This window comes from Schistocerca serialis, unplaced genomic scaffold, assembly GCF_023864345.2.
Source record: "Schistocerca serialis cubense isolate TAMUIC-IGC-003099 unplaced genomic scaffold, iqSchSeri2.2 HiC_scaffold_1344, whole genome shotgun sequence".
Lineage (NCBI taxonomy): Eukaryota > Metazoa > Arthropoda > Insecta > Orthoptera > Acrididae > Schistocerca > Schistocerca serialis.
Genome location: NW_026047563.1, coordinates 104,838 through 120,028, shown reverse-complemented (window position 1 = coordinate 120,028; position 15,191 = coordinate 104,838). Strand labels below are relative to the sequence as shown.

The window sequence follows — 15,191 nt, the reverse complement described above, 5'->3', positions numbered from 1 at the left end:
GATTGCCGATGCGTAACAACTTTGGCCCTTGTCAGTACTTGGGCGGGTGAGCGCATGGGAACACAGGGCACTATTGGCAGTTTTACTTCCTATTTTTGTTTCTCCTTTGTTTTCGGAGCTACAGCCCGATTCGGCCAGGGAGACGCCACCGTGAAATGAAGGGGGCGTGCTGTGTGTCCATCGCCTCGCCTCGCCTCTCCTTACCTCTCTCAGTCGTTTCTCGTGCTTGTCGTTTTGATATAGGCCGATTTGAGAGCGTCAGCTCTCGCGTCAGCTGAGCAAAGTCGAGACAAGTCGAGACACACTAAGGGCTGGTATGCAGCGAGTAAGAGGGCGAAAAAACAATAGTTTAAGAGCGCGTGGCAAAAGTACTCATACGCGAAATTAAAAGCCTGCTGCGGTGGCCGGGAATCGAACCCGGATCAACTGCTTGGAAGGCAACTATGCTGACCATTACACCACGACCGCACAAGCGAGCGCCCCGCCACCGCGCTGAGTCGGCTTCCCGCCTGTCGGCAGCGGCCGAAGGTGATCGTACCCGGCAGGCGCATTTCGAGGCAGGCTAGGGGAGCACATCCAGACGCATTCGGACAGCGTATCCGCGCACATTTCGCATCCTTTGGCAAGAGTCGGCGCCGGCGACGCAAGAGTACGCAGAGGACCGCGTTCTGGCGGCATCTTTAAGCAGTGCAGTGCAGGATTCAGCGTCTGCAGCATCTTCTCCACAGAATGCTACGGCGCTTGACGGCAGTCCCACTTTCCCTTGAGACATCTGCTCGGGAAGCAGCGTGAAGGTACCGCTGGCCCGAGCATCGGTGGTTCAGTGGTAGAATGCTCGCCTGCCACGCGGGCGGCCCGGGTTCGATTCCGGCCGATGCATCATTTTGTTTTTTTCTCCGGTAGGGGTGCTGCGTGTCTTTCGCACTCGAACTGCGTGAGCCATGAGAATGAACCGCGGGATTCCGTATGGAAAGAACCAATCATGCAGCGCGGACGACTGCTCGTTTGGACTCCTGCGTGCTATTGTACATACTGGCGTCGGCCTAGCATCGCAAGTTGCCTGCCGCGCCGTGAATGCACGTGTAGCAACAGAAAAAATGAGCCAGGGAGTGCAGACTCTCTACCACTTGTATTCGATACTTACCAAGATTCCAGAAGGTCTAACGATCGCCTGCCTCGGTAGCGCAGTAGGCAGCGCGTAAGTCTCATAATCTTAAGGTCGTGAGTTCGATCCTCACCCGGGGCATCTAATTTTCTGTGACTGAAGGTGGTGCTGTTGCTAGGGCGCCAACTTATTTCTTGTTTGTTATCCACAACGTTTCAACGCTTCAGCGGGAAAATGTTTACTTCCTGTTATTGCTACATACAGCTTCCCTATTCCTCTTCTCCCAGCACAGCATGAAGCCAAAAGCATTGCTCTGCGACGTTTGAGGTGCGCGCCTTGCCAGTCAGTATGTGCAAAGATGCTCGCAAAGAGAGCGACAATGCGACAAGCGACCGTACGAACGGTCGAATGAAACGGCCGCATCCGGTGTGGTCTAGTGGCTAGGATACCTGGCTTTCACCCAGGAGGCCCGGGTTCGATTCCCGGTACCGGAACGGAATTTTTTCCACACGAATCGTGACAAGTTTGAGCTGTCCGAGCGGCCGTTTCCCGTCCTGCTCGCAATATAGCTACTGTTTCGTGACCGTCAGCAGAATATAGACTAGGGAAGCAGACACACGACGACCATAGGAATGGTGTATGGCTTCATGCCACCTGATTCCAGCGTAGGGCTGAGCAACTGCATCTGCCGAGGCCCGTTAGCTCAGTTGGTTAGAGCGTCGTGCTAATAACGCGAAGGTCGTGGGTTCGATCCCCCCACGGGCCACTTCTCTTTTACTACTGCGAAAAGGCAGCGCCGATTTCAGCTGGCGAGTGTGATGACCAAATGATCATCACCCTGCGTGGAAGTTGACAGAGGATCCGAACCCGACTCGTCGGGAAGCACTACAGCATTCACTCGGCAATGGCCATAATATCTTGAATACACTGGTTAGAGAAAATGAAAGAAAATGTCCGATTGCCGATGCGTAACAACTTTGGCCCTTGTCAGTACTTGGGCGGGTGAGCGCATGGGAACACAGGGCACTATTGGCAGTTTTACTTCCTATTTTTGTTTCTCCTTTGTTTTCGGAGCTACAGCCCGATTCGGCCAGGGAGACGCCACCGTGAAATGAAGGGGGCGTGCTGTGTGTCCATCGCCTCGCCTCGCCTCTCCTTACCTCTCTCAGTCGTTTCTCGTGCTTGTCGTTTTGATATAGGCCGATTTGAGAGCGTCAGCTCTCGCGTCAGCTGAGCAAAGTCGAGACAAGTCGAGACACACTAAGGGCTGGTATGCAGCGAGTAAGAGGGCGAAAAAAACAATAGTTTAAGAGCGCGTGGCAAAAGTACTCATACGCGAAATTAAAAGCCTGCTGCGGTGGCCGGGAATCGAACCCGGATCAACTGCTTGGAAGGCAACTATGCTGACCATTACACCACGACCGCACAAGCGAGCGCCCCGCCACCGCGCTGAGTCGGCTTCCCGCCTGTCGGCAGCGGCCGAAGGTGATCGTACCCGGCAGGCGCATTTCGAGGCAGGCTAGGGGAGCACATCCAGACGCATTCGGACAGCGTATCCGCGCACATTTCGCATCCTTTGGCAAGAGTCGGCGCCGGCGACGCAAGAGTACGCAGAGGACCGCGTTCTGGCGGCATCTTTAAGCAGTGCAGTGCAGGATTCAGCGTCTGCAGCATCTTCTCCACAGAATGCTACGGCGCTTGACGGCAGTCCCACTTTCCCTTGAGACATCTGCTCGGGAAGCAGCGTGAAGGTACCGCTGGCCCGAGCATCGGTGGTTCAGTGGTAGAATGCTCGCCTGCCACGCGGGCGGCCCGGGTTCGATTCCCGGCCGATGCATCATTTTGTTTTTTCTCCGGTAGGGGTGCTGCGTGTCTTTCGCACTCGAACTGCGTGAGCCATGAGAATGAACCGCGGGATTCCGTATGGAAAGAACCAATCATGCAGCGCGGACGACTGCTTGTTTGGACTCCTGCGTGCTATTGTACATACTGGCGTCGGCCTAGCATCGCAAGTTGCCTGCCGCGCCGTGAATGCACGTGTAGCAACAGAAAAAATGAGCCAGGGAGTGCAGACTCTCTACCACTTGTATTCGATACTTACCAAGATTCCAGAAGGTCTAACGATCGCCTGCCTCGGTAGCGCAGTAGGCAGCGCGTAAGTCTCATAATCTTAAGGTCGTGAGTTCGATCCTCACCCGGGGCATCTAATTTTCTGTGACTGAAGGTGGTGCTGTTGCTAGGGCGCCAACTTATTTCTTGTTTGTTATCCACAACGTTTCAACGCTTCAGCGGGAAAATGTTTACTTCCTGTTATTGCTACATACAGCTTCCCTATTCCTCTTCTCCCAGCACAGCATGAAGCCAAAAGCATTGCTCTGCGACGTTTGAGGTGCGCGCCTTGCCAGTCAGTATGTGCAAAGATGCTCGCAAAGAGAGCGACAATGCGACAAGCGACCGTACGAACGGTCGAATGAAACGGCCGCATCCGGTGTGGTCTAGTGGCTAGGATACCTGGCTTTCACCCAGGAGGCCCGGGTTCGATTCCCGGTACCGGAACGGAATTTTTTCCACACGAATCGTGACAAGTTTGAGCTGTCCGAGCGGCCGTTTCCCGTCCTGCTCGCAATATAGCTACTGTTTCGTGACCGTCAGCAGAATATAGACTAGGGAAGCAGACACACGACGACCATAGGAATGGTGTATGGCTTCATGCCACCTGATTCCAGCGTAGGGCTGAGCAACTGCATCTGCCGAGGCCCGTTAGCTCAGTTGGTTAGAGCGTCGTGCTAATAACGCGAAGGTCGTGGGTTCGATCCCCCCACGGGCCACTTCTCTTTTACTACTGCGAAAAGGCAGCGCCGATTTCAGCTGGCGAGTGTGATGACCAAATGATCATCACCCTGCGTGGAAGTTGACAGAGGATCCGAACCCGACTCGTCGGGAAGCACTACAGCATTCACTCGGCAATGGCCATAATATCTTGAATACACTGGTTAGAGAAAATGAAAGAAAATGTCCGATTGCCGATGCGTAACAACTTTGGCCCTTGTCAGTACTTGGGCGGGTGAGCGCATGGGAACACAGGGCACTATTGGCAGTTTTACTTCCTATTTTTGTTTCTCCTTTGTTTTCGGAGCTACAGCCCGATTCGGCCAGGGAGACGCCACCGTGAAATGAAGGGGGCGTGCTGTGTGTCCATCGCCTCGCCTCGCCTCTCCTTACCTCTCTCAGTCGTTTCTCGTGCTTGTCGTTTTGATATAGGCCGATTTGAGAGCGTCAGCTCTCGCGTCAGCTGAGCAAAGTCGAGACAAGTCGAGACACACTAAGGGCTGGTATGCAGCGAGTAAGAGGGCGAAAAAACAATAGTTTAAGAGCGCGTGGCAAAAGTACTCATACGCGAAATTAAAAGCCTGCTGCGGTGGCCGGGAATCGAACCCGGATCAACTGCTTGGAAGGCAACTATGCTGACCATTACACCACGACCGCACAAGCGAGCGCCCCGCCACCGCGCTGAGTCGGCTTCCCGCCTGTCGGCAGCGGCCGAAGGTGATCGTACCCGGCAGGCGCATTTCGAGGCAGGCTAGGGGAGCACATCCAGACGCATTCGGACAGCGTATCCGCGCACATTTCGCATCCTTTGGCAAGAGTCGGCGCCGGCGACGCAAGAGTACGCAGAGGACCGCGTTCTGGCGGCATCTTTAAGCAGTGCAGTGCAGGATTCAGCGTCTGCAGCATCTTCTCCACAGAATGCTACGGCGCTTGACGGCAGTCCCACTTTCCCTTGAGACATCTGCTCGGGAAGCAGCGTGAAGGTACCGCTGGCCCGAGCATCGGTGGTTCAGTGGTAGAATGCTCGCCTGCCACGCGGGCGGCCCGGGTTCGATTCCCGGCCGATGCATCATTTTGTTTTTTCTCCGGTAGGGGTGCTGCGTGTCTTTCGCACTCGAACTGCGTGAGCCATGAGAATGAACCGCGGGATTCCGTATGGAAAGAACCAATCATGCAGCGCGGACGACTGCTTGTTTGGACTCCTGCGTGCTATTGTACATACTGGCGTCGGCCTAGCATCGCAAGTTGCCTGCCGCGCCGTGAATGCACGTGTAGCAACAGAAAAAATGAGCCAGGGAGTGCAGACTCTCTACCCACTTGTATTCGATACTTACCAAGATTCCAGAAGGTCTAACGATCGCCTGCCTCGGTAGCGCAGTAGGCAGCGCGTAAGTCTCATAATCTTAAGGTCGTGAGTTCGATCCTCACCCGGGGCATCTAATTTTCTGTGACTGAAGGTGGTGCTGTTGCTAGGGCGCCAACTTATTTCTTGTTTGTTATCCACAACGTTTCAACGCTTCAGCGGGAAAATGTTTACTTCCTGTTATTGCTACATACAGCTTCCCTATTCCTCTTCTCCCAGCACAGCATGAAGCCAAAAGCATTGCTCTGCGACGTTTGAGGTGCGCGCCTTGCCAGTCAGTATGTGCAAAGATGCTCGCAAAGAGAGCGACAATGCGACAAGCGACCGTACGAACGGTCGAATGAAACGGCCGCATCCGGTGTGGTCTAGTGGCTAGGATACCTGGCTTTCACCCAGGAGGCCCGGGTTCGATTCCCGGTACCGGAACGGAATTTTTTCCACACGAATCGTGACAAGTTTGAGCTGTCCGAGCGGCCGTTTCCCGTCCTGCTCGCAATATAGCTACTGTTTCGTGACCGTCAGCAGAATATAGACTAGGGAAGCAGACACACGACGACCATAGGAATGGTGTATGGCTTCATGCCACCTGATTCCAGCGTAGGGCTGAGCAACTGCATCTGCCGAGGCCCGTTAGCTCAGTTGGTTAGAGCGTCGTGCTAATAACGCGAAGGTCGTGGGTTCGATCCCCCCACGGGCCACTTCTCTTTTACTACTGCGAAAAGGCAGCGCCGATTTCAGCTGGCGAGTGTGATGACCAAATGATCATCACCCTGCGTGGAAGTTGACAGAGGATCCGAACCCGACTCGTCGGGAAGCACTACAGCATTCACTCGGCAATGGCCATAATATCTTGAATACACTGGTTAGAGAAAATGAAAGAAAATGTCCGATTGCCGATGCGTAACAACTTTGGCCCTTGTCAGTACTTGGGCGGGTGAGCGCATGGGAACACAGGGCACTATTGGCAGTTTTACTTCCTATTTTTGTTTCTCCTTTGTTTTCGGAGCTACAGCCCGATTCGGCCAGGGAGACGCCACCGTGAAATGAAGGGGGCGTGCTGTGTGTCCATCGCCTCGCCTCGCCTCTCCTTACCTCTCTCAGTCGTTTCTCGTGCTTGTCGTTTTGATATAGGCCGATTTGAGAGCGTCAGCTCTCGCGTCAGCTGAGCAAAGTCGAGACAAGTCGAGACACACTAAGGGCTGGTATGCAGCGAGTAAGAGGGCGAAAAAACAATAGTTTAAGAGCGCGTGGCAAAAGTACTCATACGCGAAATTAAAAGCCTGCTGCGGTGGCCGGGAATCGAACCCGGATCAACTGCTTGGAAGGCAACTATGCTGACCATTACACCACGACCGCACAAGCGAGCGCCCCGCCACCGCGCTGAGTCGGCTTCCCGCCTGTCGGCAGCGGCCGAAGGTGATCGTACCCGGCAGGCGCATTTCGAGGCAGGCTAGGGGAGCACATCCAGACGCATTCGGACAGCGTATCCGCGCACATTTCGCATCCTTTGGCAAGAGTCGGCGCCGGCGACGCAAGAGTACGCAGAGGACCGCGTTCTGGCGGCATCTTTAAGCAGTGCAGTGCAGGATTCAGCGTCTGCAGCATCTTCTCCACAGAATGCTACGGCGCTTGACGGCAGTCCCACTTTCCCTTGAGACATCTGCTCGGGAAGCAGCGTGAAGGTACCGCTGGCCCGAGCATCGGTGGTTCAGTGGTAGAATGCTCGCCTGCCACGCGGGCGGCCCGGGTTCGATTCCCGGCCGATGCATCATTTTGTTTTTTCTCCGGTAGGGGTGCTGCGTGTCTTTCGCACTCGAACTGCGTGAGCCATGAGAATGAACCGCGGGATTCCGTATGGAAAGAACCAATCATGCAGCGCGGACGACTGCTCGTTTGGACTCCTGCGTGCTATTGTACATACTGGCGTCGGCCTAGCATCGCAAGTTGCCTGCCGCGCCGTGAATGCACGTGTAGCAACAGAAAAAATGAGCCAGGGAGTGCAGACTCTCTACCACTTGTATTCGATACTTACCAAGATTCCAGAAGGTCTAACGATCGCCTGCCTCGGTAGCGCAGTAGGCAGCGCGTAAGTCTCATAATCTTAAGGTCGTGAGTTCGATCCTCACCCGGGGCATCTAATTTTCTGTGACTGAAGGTGGTGCTGTTGCTAGGGCGCCAACTTATTTCTTGTTTGTTATCCACAACGTTTCAACGCTTCAGCGGGAAAATGTTTACTTCCTGTTATTGCTACATACAGCTTCCCTATTCCTCTTCTCCCAGCACAGCATGAAGCCAAAAGCATTGCTCTGCGACGTTTGAGGTGCGCGCCTTGCCAGTCAGTATGTGCAAAGATGCTCGCAAAGAGAGCGACAATGCGACAAGCGACCGTACGAACGGTCGAATGAAACGGCCGCATCCGGTGTGGTCTAGTGGCTAGGATACCTGGCTTTCACCCAGGAGGCCCGGGTTCGATTCCCGGTACCGGAACGGAATTTTTTCCACACGAATCGTGACAAGTTTGAGCTGTCCGAGCGGCCGTTTCCCGTCCTGCTCGCAATATAGCTACTGTTTTCGTGACCGTCAGCAGAATATAGACTAGGGAAGCAGACACACGACGACCATAGGAATGGTGTATGGCTTCATGCCACCTGATTCCAGCGTAGGGCTGAGCAACTGCATCTGCCGAGGCCCGTTAGCTCAGTTGGTTAGAGCGTCGTGCTAATAACGCGAAGGTCGTGGGTTCGATCCCCCCACGGGCCACTTCTCTTTTACTACTGCGAAAAGGCAGCGCCGATTTCAGCTGGCGAGTGTGATGACCAAATGATCATCACCCTGCGTGGAAGTTGACAGAGGATCCGAACCCGACTCGTCGGGAAGCACTACAGCATTCACTCGGCAATGGCCATAATATCTTGAATACACTGGTTAGAGAAAATGAAAGAAAATGTCCGATTGCCGATGCGTAACAACTTTGGCCCTTGTCAGTACTTGGGCGGGTGAGCGCATGGGAACACAGGGCACTATTGGCAGTTTTACTTCCTATTTTTGTTTCTCCTTTGTTTTCGGAGCTACAGCCCGATTCGGCCAGGGAGACGCCACCGTGAAATGAAGGGGGCGTGCTGTGTGTCCATCGCCTCGCCTCGCCTCTCCTTACCTCTCTCAGTCGTTTCTCGTGCTTGTCGTTTTGATATAGGCCGATTTGAGAGCGTCAGCTCTCGCGTCAGCTGAGCAAAGTCGAGACAAGTCGAGACACACTAAGGGCTGGTATGCAGCGAGTAAGAGGGCGAAAAAACAATAGTTTAAGAGCGCGTGGCAAAAGTACTCATACGCGAAATTAAAAGCCTGCTGCGGTGGCCGGGAATCGAACCCGGATCAACTGCTTGGAAGGCAACTATGCTGACCATTACACCACGACCGCACAAGCGAGCGCCCCGCCACCGCGCTGAGTCGGCTTCCCGCCTGTCGGCAGCGGCCGAAGGTGATCGTACCCGGCAGGCGCATTTCGAGGCAGGCTAGGGGAGCACATCCAGACGCATTCGGACAGCGTATCCGCGCACATTTCGCATCCTTTGGCAAGAGTCGGCGCCGGCGACGCAAGAGTACGCAGAGGACCGCGTTCTGGCGGCATCTTTAAGCAGTGCAGTGCAGGATTCAGCGTCTGCAGCATCTTCTCCACAGAATGCTACGGCGCTTGACGGCAGTCCCACTTTCCCTTGAGACATCTGCTCGGGAAGCAGCGTGAAGGTACCGCTGGCCCGAGCATCGGTGGTTCAGTGGTAGAATGCTCGCCTGCCACGCGGGCGGCCGGGTTCGATTCCCGGCCGATGCATCATTTTGTTTTTTCTCCGGTAGGGGTGCTGCGTGTCTTTCGCACTCGAACTGCGTGAGCCATGAGAATGAACCGCGGGATTCCGTATGGAAAGAACCAATCATGCAGCGCGGACGACTGCTCGTTTGGACTCCTGCGTGCTATTGTACATACTGGCGTCGGCCTAGCATCGCAAGTTGCCTGCCGCGCCGTGAATGCACGTGTAGCAACAGAAAAAATGAGCCAGGGAGTGCAGACTCTCTACCACTTGTATTCGATACTTACCAAGATTCCAGAAGGTCTAACGATCGCCTGCCTCGGTAGCGCAGTAGGCAGCGCGTAAGTCTCATAATCTTAAGGTCGTGAGTTCGATCCTCACCCGGGGCATCTAATTTTCTGTGACTGAAGGTGGTGCTGTTGCTAGGGCGCCAACTTATTTCTTGTTTGTTATCCACAACGTTTCAACGCTTCAGCGGGAAAATGTTTACTTCCTGTTATTGCTACATACAGCTTCCCTATTCCTCTTCTCCCAGCACAGCATGAAGCCAAAAGCATTGCTCTGCGACGTTTGAGGTGCGCGCCTTGCCAGTCAGTATGTGCAAAGATGCTCGCAAAGAGAGCGACAATGCGACAAGCGACCGTACGAACGGTCGAATGAAACGGCCGCATCCGGTGTGGTCTAGTGGCTAGGATACCTGGCTTTCACCCAGGAGGCCCGGGTTCGATTCCGGTACCGGAACGGAATTTTTTCCACACGAATCGTGACAAGTTTGAGCTGTCCGAGCGGCCGTTTCCCGTCCTGCTCGCAATATAGCTACTGTTTCGTGACCGTCAGCAGAATATAGACTAGGGAAGCAGACACACGACGACCATAGGAATGGTGTATGGCTTCATGCCACCTGATTCCAGCGTAGGGCTGAGCAACTGCATCTGCCGAGGCCCGTTAGCTCAGTTGGTTAGAGCGTCGTGCTAATAACGCGAAGGTCGTGGGTTCGATCCCCCACGGGCCACTTCTCTTTTACTACTGCGAAAAGGCAGCGCCGATTTCAGCTGGCGAGTGTGATGACCAAATGATCATCACCCTGCGTGGAAGTTGACAGAGGATCCGAACCCGACTCGTCGGGAAGCACTACAGCATTCACTCGGCAATGGCCATAATATCTTGAATACACTGGTTAGAGAAAATGAAAGAAAATGTCCGATTGCCGATGCGTAACAACTTTGGCCCTTGTCAGTACTTGGGCGGGTGAGCGCATGGGAACACAGGGCACTATTGGCAGTTTTACTTCCTATTTTTGTTTCTCCTTTGTTTTCGGAGCTACAGCCCGATTCGGCCAGGGAGACGCCACCGTGAAATGAAGGGGGCGTGCTGTGTGTCCATCGCCTCGCCTCGCCTCTCCTTACCTCTCTCAGTCGTTTCTCGTGCTTGTCGTTTTGATATAGGCCGATTTGAGAGCGTCAGCTCTCGCGTCAGCTGAGCAAAGTCGAGACAAGTCGAGACACACTAAGGGCTGGTATGCAGCGAGTAAGAGGGCGAAAAAACAATAGTTTAAGAGCGCGTGGCAAAAGTACTCATACGCGAAATTAAAAGCCTGCTGCGGTGGCCGGGAATCGAACCCGGATCAACTGCTTGGAAGGCAACTATGCTGACCATTACACCACGACCGCACAAGCGAGCGCCCCGCCACCGCGCTGAGTCGGCTTCCCGCCTGTCGGCAGCGGCCGAAGGTGATCGTACCCGGCAGGCGCATTTCGAGGCAGGCTAGGGGAGCACATCCAGACGCATTCGGACAGCGTATCCGCGCACATTTCGCATCCTTTGGCAAGAGTCGGCGCCGGCGACGCAAGAGTACGCAGAGGACCGCGTTCTGGCGGCATCTTTAAGCAGTGCAGTGCAGGATTCAGCGTCTGCAGCATCTTCTCCACAGAATGCTACGGCGCTTGACGGCAGTCCCACTTTCCCTTGAGACATCTGCTCGGGAAGCAGCGTGAAGGTACCGCTGGCCCGAGCATCGGTGGTTCAGTGGTAGAATGCTCGCCTGCCACGCGGGCGGCCCGGGTTCGATTCCGGCCGATGCATCATTTTGTTTTTTCTCCGGTAGGGGTGCTGCGTGTCTTTCGCACTCGAACTGCGTGAGCCATGAGAATGAACCGCGGGATTCCGTATGGAAAGAACCAATCATGCAGCGCGGACGACTGCTCGTTTGGACTCCTGCGTGCTATTGTACATACTGGCGTCGGCCTAGCATCGCAAGTTGCCTGCCGCGCCGTGAATGCACGTGTAGCAACAGAAAAAATGAGCCAGGGAGTGCAGACTCTCTACCACTTGTATTCGATACTTACCAAGATTCCAGAAGGTCTAACGATCGCCTGCCTCGGTAGCGCAGTAGGCAGCGCGTAAGTCTCATAATCTTAAGGTCGTGAGTTCGATCCTCACCCGGGGCATCTAATTTTCTGTGACTGAAGGTGGTGCTGTTGCTAGGGCGCCAACTTATTTCTTGTTTGTTATCCACAACGTTTCAACGCTTCAGCGGGAAAATGTTTACTTCCTGTTATTGCTACATACAGCTTCCCTATTCCTCTTCTCCCAGCACAGCATGAAGCCAAAAGCATTGCTCTGCGACGTTTGAGGTGCGCGCCTTGCCAGTCAGTATGTGCAAAGATGCTCGCAAAGAGAGCGACAATGCGACAAGCGACCGTACGAACGGTCGAATGAAACGGCCGCATCCGGTGTGGTCTAGTGGCTAGGATACCTGGCTTTCACCCAGGAGGCCCGGGTTCGATTCCCGGTACCGGAACGGAATTTTTTTCCACACGAATCGTGACAAGTTTGAGCTGTCCGAGCGGCCGTTTCCCGTCCTGCTCGCAATATAGCTACTGTTTCGTGACCGTCAGCAGAATATAGACTAGGGAAGCAGACACACGACGACCATAGGAATGGTGTATGGCTTCATGCCACCTGATTCCAGCGTAGGGCTGAGCAACTGCATCTGCCGAGGCCCGTTAGCTCAGTTGGTTAGAGCGTCGTGCTAATAACGCGAAGGTCGTGGGTTCGATCCCCCCACGGGCCACTTCTCTTTTACTACTGCGAAAAGGCAGCGCCGATTTCAGCTGGCGAGTGTGATGACCAAATGATCATCACCCTGCGTGGAAGTTGACAGAGGATCCGAACCCGACTCGTCGGGAAGCACTACAGCATTCACTCGGCAATGGCCATAATATCTTGAATACACTGGTTAGAGAAAATGAAAGAAAATGTCCGATTGCCGATGCGTAACAACTTTGGCCCTTGTCAGTACTTGGGCGGGTGAGCGCATGGGAACACAGGGCACTATTGGCAGTTTTACTTCCTATTTTTGTTTCTCCTTTGTTTTCGGAGCTACAGCCCGATTCGGCCAGGGAGACGCCACCGTGAAATGAAGGGGGCGTGCTGTGTGTCCATCGCCTCGCCTCGCCTCTCCTTACCTCTCTCAGTCGTTTCTCGTGCTTGTCGTTTTGATATAGGCCGATTTGAGAGCGTCAGCTCTCGCGTCAGCTGAGCAAAGTCGAGACAAGTCGAGACACACTAAGGGCTGGTATGCAGCGAGTAAGAGGGCGAAAAAACAATAGTTTAAGAGCGCGTGGCAAAAGTACTCATACGCGAAATTAAAAGCCTGCTGCGGTGGCCGGGAATCGAACCCGGATCAACTGCTTGGAAGGCAACTATGCTGACCATTACACCACGACCGCACAAGCGAGCGCCCCGCCACCGCGCTGAGTCGGCTTCCCGCCTGTCGGCAGCGGCCGAAGGTGATCGTACCCGGCAGGCGCATTTCGAGGCAGGCTAGGGGAGCACATCCAGACGCATTCGGACAGCGTATCCGCGCACATTTCGCATCCTTTGGCAAGAGTCGGCGCCGGCGACGCAAGAGTACGCAGAGGACCGCGTTCTGGCGGCATCTTTAAGCAGTGCAGTGCAGGATTCAGCGTCTGCAGCATCTTCTCCACAGAATGCTACGGCGCTTGACGGCAGTCCCACTTTCCCTTGAGACATCTGCTCGGGAAGCAGCGTGAAGGTACCGCTGGCCCGAGCATCGGTGGTTCAGTGGTAGAATGCTCGCCTGCCACGCGGGCGGCCCGGGTTCGATTCCCGGCCGATGCATCATTTTGTTTTTTCTCCGGTAGGGGTGCTGCGTGTCTTTCGCACTCGAACTGCGTGAGCCATGAGAATGAACCGCGGGATTCCGTATGGAAAGAACCAATCATGCAGCGCGGACGACTGCTTGTTTGGACTCCTGCGTGCTATTGTACATACTGGCGTCGGCCTAGCATCGCAAGTTGCCTGCCGCGCCGTGAATGCACGTGTAGCAACAGAAAAAATGAGCCAGGGAGTGCAGACTCTCTACCACTTGTATTCGATACTTACCAAGATTCCAGAAGGTCTAACGATCGCCTGCCTCGGTAGCGCAGTAGGCAGCGCGTAAGTCTCATAATCTTAAGGTCGTGAGTTCGATCCTCACCCGGGGCATCTAATTTTCTGTGACTGAAGGTGGTGCTGTTGCTAGGGCGCCAACTTATTTCTTGTTTGTTATCCACAACGTTTCAACGCTTCAGCGGGAAAATGTTTACTTCCTGTTATTGCTACATACAGCTTCCCTATTCCTCTTCTCCCAGCACAGCATGAAGCCAAAAGCATTGCTCTGCGACGTTTGAGGTGCGCGCCTTGCCAGTCAGTATGTGCAAAGATGCTCGCAAAGAGAGCGACAATGCGACAAGCGACCGTACGAACGGTCGAATGAAACGGCCGCATCCGGTGTGGTCTAGTGGCTAGGATACCTGGCTTTCACCCAGGAGGCCCGGGTTCGATTCCCGGTACCGGAACGGAATTTTTTCCACACGAATCGTGACAAGTTTGAGCTGTCCGAGCGGCCGTTTCCCGTCCTGCTCGCAATATAGCTACTGTTTCGTGACCGTCAGCAGAATATAGACTAGGGAAGCAGACACACGACGACCATAGGAATGGTGTATGGCTTCATGCCACCTGATTCCAGCGTAGGGCTGAGCAACTGCATCTGCCGAGGCCCGTTAGCTCAGTTGGTTAGAGCGTCGTGCTAATAACGCGAAGGTCGTGGGTTCGATCCCCCCACGGGCCACTTCTCTTTTACTACTGCGAAAAGGCAGCGCCGATTTCAGCTGGCGAGTGTGATGACCAAATGATCATCACCCTGCGTGGAAGTTGACAGAGGATCCGAACCCGACTCGTCGGGAAGCACTACAGCATTCACTCGGCAATGGCCATAATATCTTGAATACACTGGTTAGAGAAAATGAAAGAAAATGTCCGATTGCCGATGCGTAACAACTTTGGCCCTTGTCAGTACTTGGGCGGGTGAGCGCATGGGAACACAGGGCACTATTGGCAGTTTTACTTCCTATTTTTGTTTCTCCTTTGTTTTCGGAGCTACAGCCCGATTCGGCCAGGGAGACGCCACCGTGAAATGAAGGGGGCGTGCTGTGTGTCCATCGCCTCGCCTCGCCTCTCCTTACCTCTCTCAGTCGTTTCTCGTGCTTGTCGTTTTGATATAGGCCGATTTGAGAGCGTCAGCTCTCGCGTCAGCTGAGCAAAGTCGAGACAAGTCGAGACACACTAAGGGCTGGTATGCAGCGAGTAAGAGGGCGAAAAAACAATAGTTTAAGAGCGCGTGGCAAAAGTACTCATACGCGAAATTAAAAGCCTGCTGCGGTGGCCGGGAATCGAACCCGGATCAACTGCTTGGAAGGCAACTATGCTGACCATTACACCACGACCGCACAAGCGAGCGCCCCGCCACCGCGCTGAGTCGGCTTCCCGCCTGTCGGCAGCGGCCGAAGGTGATCGTACCCGGCAGGCGCATTTCGAGGCAGGCTAGGGGAGCACATCCAGACGCATTCGGACAGCGTATCCGCGCACATTTCGCATCCTTTGGCAAGAGTCGGCGCCGGCGACGCAAGAGTACGCAGAGGACCGCGTTCTGGCGGCATCTTTAAGCAGTGCAGTGCAGGATTCAGCGTCTGCAGCATCTTCTCCACAGAATGCTACGGCGCTTGACGGCAGTCCCACTTTCCCT

At 54.5% G+C, this 15,191-nt stretch overlaps 36 non-coding genes across 36 annotated transcripts; 28 read left to right on the top strand and 8 right to left on the bottom strand.

Moving 5' to 3' along the window:
- Positions 1-396: 396 nt before the first annotated feature.
- Positions 397-468, bottom strand: Trnag-ucc (transfer RNA glycine (anticodon UCC)). Its single transcript has one exon. It is a non-coding gene; the product is annotated as a tRNA-Gly (tRNA).
- A 341-nt stretch (positions 469-809) lies between these two features.
- Positions 810-879, top strand: Trnag-gcc (transfer RNA glycine (anticodon GCC)). Its single transcript has one exon. It is a non-coding gene; the product is annotated as a tRNA-Gly (tRNA).
- Positions 880-1,173: 294 nt separating this feature from the next.
- Positions 1,174-1,246, top strand: Trnam-cau (transfer RNA methionine (anticodon CAU)). Its single transcript has one exon. It is a non-coding gene; the product is annotated as a tRNA-Met (tRNA).
- Positions 1,247-1,527: 281 nt separating this feature from the next.
- Trnae-uuc (transfer RNA glutamic acid (anticodon UUC)) lies at positions 1,528-1,599 on the top strand. The gene has a single exon. It is a non-coding gene; the product is annotated as a tRNA-Glu (tRNA).
- Positions 1,600-1,797: 198 nt separating this feature from the next.
- On the top strand, positions 1,798-1,871 carry Trnai-aau (transfer RNA isoleucine (anticodon AAU)). The gene has a single exon. It is a non-coding gene; the product is annotated as a tRNA-Ile (tRNA).
- Positions 1,872-2,458: 587 nt separating this feature from the next.
- Positions 2,459-2,530, bottom strand: Trnag-ucc (transfer RNA glycine (anticodon UCC)). Its single transcript has one exon. It is a non-coding gene; the product is annotated as a tRNA-Gly (tRNA).
- Positions 2,531-2,871: 341 nt separating this feature from the next.
- Trnag-gcc (transfer RNA glycine (anticodon GCC)) lies at positions 2,872-2,942 on the top strand. The gene has a single exon. It is a non-coding gene; the product is annotated as a tRNA-Gly (tRNA).
- A 293-nt stretch (positions 2,943-3,235) lies between these two features.
- Positions 3,236-3,308, top strand: Trnam-cau (transfer RNA methionine (anticodon CAU)). The gene has a single exon. It is a non-coding gene; the product is annotated as a tRNA-Met (tRNA).
- Positions 3,309-3,589: 281 nt separating this feature from the next.
- On the top strand, positions 3,590-3,661 carry Trnae-uuc (transfer RNA glutamic acid (anticodon UUC)). The gene has a single exon. It is a non-coding gene; the product is annotated as a tRNA-Glu (tRNA).
- A 198-nt stretch (positions 3,662-3,859) lies between these two features.
- Trnai-aau (transfer RNA isoleucine (anticodon AAU)) lies at positions 3,860-3,933 on the top strand. Its single transcript has one exon. It is a non-coding gene; the product is annotated as a tRNA-Ile (tRNA).
- Positions 3,934-4,519: 586 nt separating this feature from the next.
- Positions 4,520-4,591, bottom strand: Trnag-ucc (transfer RNA glycine (anticodon UCC)). Its single transcript has one exon. It is a non-coding gene; the product is annotated as a tRNA-Gly (tRNA).
- Positions 4,592-4,932: 341 nt separating this feature from the next.
- On the top strand, positions 4,933-5,003 carry Trnag-gcc (transfer RNA glycine (anticodon GCC)). Its single transcript has one exon. It is a non-coding gene; the product is annotated as a tRNA-Gly (tRNA).
- A 294-nt stretch (positions 5,004-5,297) lies between these two features.
- Trnam-cau (transfer RNA methionine (anticodon CAU)) lies at positions 5,298-5,370 on the top strand. The gene has a single exon. It is a non-coding gene; the product is annotated as a tRNA-Met (tRNA).
- Positions 5,371-5,651: 281 nt separating this feature from the next.
- Trnae-uuc (transfer RNA glutamic acid (anticodon UUC)) lies at positions 5,652-5,723 on the top strand. The gene has a single exon. It is a non-coding gene; the product is annotated as a tRNA-Glu (tRNA).
- Positions 5,724-5,921: 198 nt separating this feature from the next.
- Positions 5,922-5,995, top strand: Trnai-aau (transfer RNA isoleucine (anticodon AAU)). The gene has a single exon. It is a non-coding gene; the product is annotated as a tRNA-Ile (tRNA).
- A 586-nt stretch (positions 5,996-6,581) lies between these two features.
- Positions 6,582-6,653, bottom strand: Trnag-ucc (transfer RNA glycine (anticodon UCC)). Its single transcript has one exon. It is a non-coding gene; the product is annotated as a tRNA-Gly (tRNA).
- Positions 6,654-6,994: 341 nt separating this feature from the next.
- Positions 6,995-7,065, top strand: Trnag-gcc (transfer RNA glycine (anticodon GCC)). The gene has a single exon. It is a non-coding gene; the product is annotated as a tRNA-Gly (tRNA).
- Positions 7,066-7,358: 293 nt separating this feature from the next.
- Positions 7,359-7,431, top strand: Trnam-cau (transfer RNA methionine (anticodon CAU)). Its single transcript has one exon. It is a non-coding gene; the product is annotated as a tRNA-Met (tRNA).
- Positions 7,432-7,712: 281 nt separating this feature from the next.
- On the top strand, positions 7,713-7,784 carry Trnae-uuc (transfer RNA glutamic acid (anticodon UUC)). The gene has a single exon. It is a non-coding gene; the product is annotated as a tRNA-Glu (tRNA).
- Positions 7,785-7,983: 199 nt separating this feature from the next.
- Trnai-aau (transfer RNA isoleucine (anticodon AAU)) lies at positions 7,984-8,057 on the top strand. Its single transcript has one exon. It is a non-coding gene; the product is annotated as a tRNA-Ile (tRNA).
- Positions 8,058-8,643: 586 nt separating this feature from the next.
- On the bottom strand, positions 8,644-8,715 carry Trnag-ucc (transfer RNA glycine (anticodon UCC)). The gene has a single exon. It is a non-coding gene; the product is annotated as a tRNA-Gly (tRNA).
- A 341-nt stretch (positions 8,716-9,056) lies between these two features.
- On the top strand, positions 9,057-9,126 carry Trnag-gcc (transfer RNA glycine (anticodon GCC)). Its single transcript has one exon. It is a non-coding gene; the product is annotated as a tRNA-Gly (tRNA).
- A 293-nt stretch (positions 9,127-9,419) lies between these two features.
- Trnam-cau (transfer RNA methionine (anticodon CAU)) lies at positions 9,420-9,492 on the top strand. The gene has a single exon. It is a non-coding gene; the product is annotated as a tRNA-Met (tRNA).
- Positions 9,493-9,773: 281 nt separating this feature from the next.
- On the top strand, positions 9,774-9,844 carry Trnae-uuc (transfer RNA glutamic acid (anticodon UUC)). The gene has a single exon. It is a non-coding gene; the product is annotated as a tRNA-Glu (tRNA).
- Positions 9,845-10,042: 198 nt separating this feature from the next.
- Trnai-aau (transfer RNA isoleucine (anticodon AAU)) lies at positions 10,043-10,115 on the top strand. The gene has a single exon. It is a non-coding gene; the product is annotated as a tRNA-Ile (tRNA).
- A 586-nt stretch (positions 10,116-10,701) lies between these two features.
- Positions 10,702-10,773, bottom strand: Trnag-ucc (transfer RNA glycine (anticodon UCC)). Its single transcript has one exon. It is a non-coding gene; the product is annotated as a tRNA-Gly (tRNA).
- A 341-nt stretch (positions 10,774-11,114) lies between these two features.
- On the top strand, positions 11,115-11,184 carry Trnag-gcc (transfer RNA glycine (anticodon GCC)). The gene has a single exon. It is a non-coding gene; the product is annotated as a tRNA-Gly (tRNA).
- A 293-nt stretch (positions 11,185-11,477) lies between these two features.
- Trnam-cau (transfer RNA methionine (anticodon CAU)) lies at positions 11,478-11,550 on the top strand. The gene has a single exon. It is a non-coding gene; the product is annotated as a tRNA-Met (tRNA).
- Positions 11,551-11,831: 281 nt separating this feature from the next.
- On the top strand, positions 11,832-11,903 carry Trnae-uuc (transfer RNA glutamic acid (anticodon UUC)). The gene has a single exon. It is a non-coding gene; the product is annotated as a tRNA-Glu (tRNA).
- Positions 11,904-12,102: 199 nt separating this feature from the next.
- Positions 12,103-12,176, top strand: Trnai-aau (transfer RNA isoleucine (anticodon AAU)). The gene has a single exon. It is a non-coding gene; the product is annotated as a tRNA-Ile (tRNA).
- Positions 12,177-12,762: 586 nt separating this feature from the next.
- Positions 12,763-12,834, bottom strand: Trnag-ucc (transfer RNA glycine (anticodon UCC)). The gene has a single exon. It is a non-coding gene; the product is annotated as a tRNA-Gly (tRNA).
- Positions 12,835-13,175: 341 nt separating this feature from the next.
- Positions 13,176-13,246, top strand: Trnag-gcc (transfer RNA glycine (anticodon GCC)). Its single transcript has one exon. It is a non-coding gene; the product is annotated as a tRNA-Gly (tRNA).
- A 293-nt stretch (positions 13,247-13,539) lies between these two features.
- Trnam-cau (transfer RNA methionine (anticodon CAU)) lies at positions 13,540-13,612 on the top strand. Its single transcript has one exon. It is a non-coding gene; the product is annotated as a tRNA-Met (tRNA).
- A 281-nt stretch (positions 13,613-13,893) lies between these two features.
- Trnae-uuc (transfer RNA glutamic acid (anticodon UUC)) lies at positions 13,894-13,965 on the top strand. The gene has a single exon. It is a non-coding gene; the product is annotated as a tRNA-Glu (tRNA).
- Positions 13,966-14,163: 198 nt separating this feature from the next.
- Trnai-aau (transfer RNA isoleucine (anticodon AAU)) lies at positions 14,164-14,237 on the top strand. The gene has a single exon. It is a non-coding gene; the product is annotated as a tRNA-Ile (tRNA).
- Positions 14,238-14,823: 586 nt separating this feature from the next.
- Positions 14,824-14,895, bottom strand: Trnag-ucc (transfer RNA glycine (anticodon UCC)). Its single transcript has one exon. It is a non-coding gene; the product is annotated as a tRNA-Gly (tRNA).
- Between the last annotated feature and the right edge of the window lie 296 nt (positions 14,896-15,191).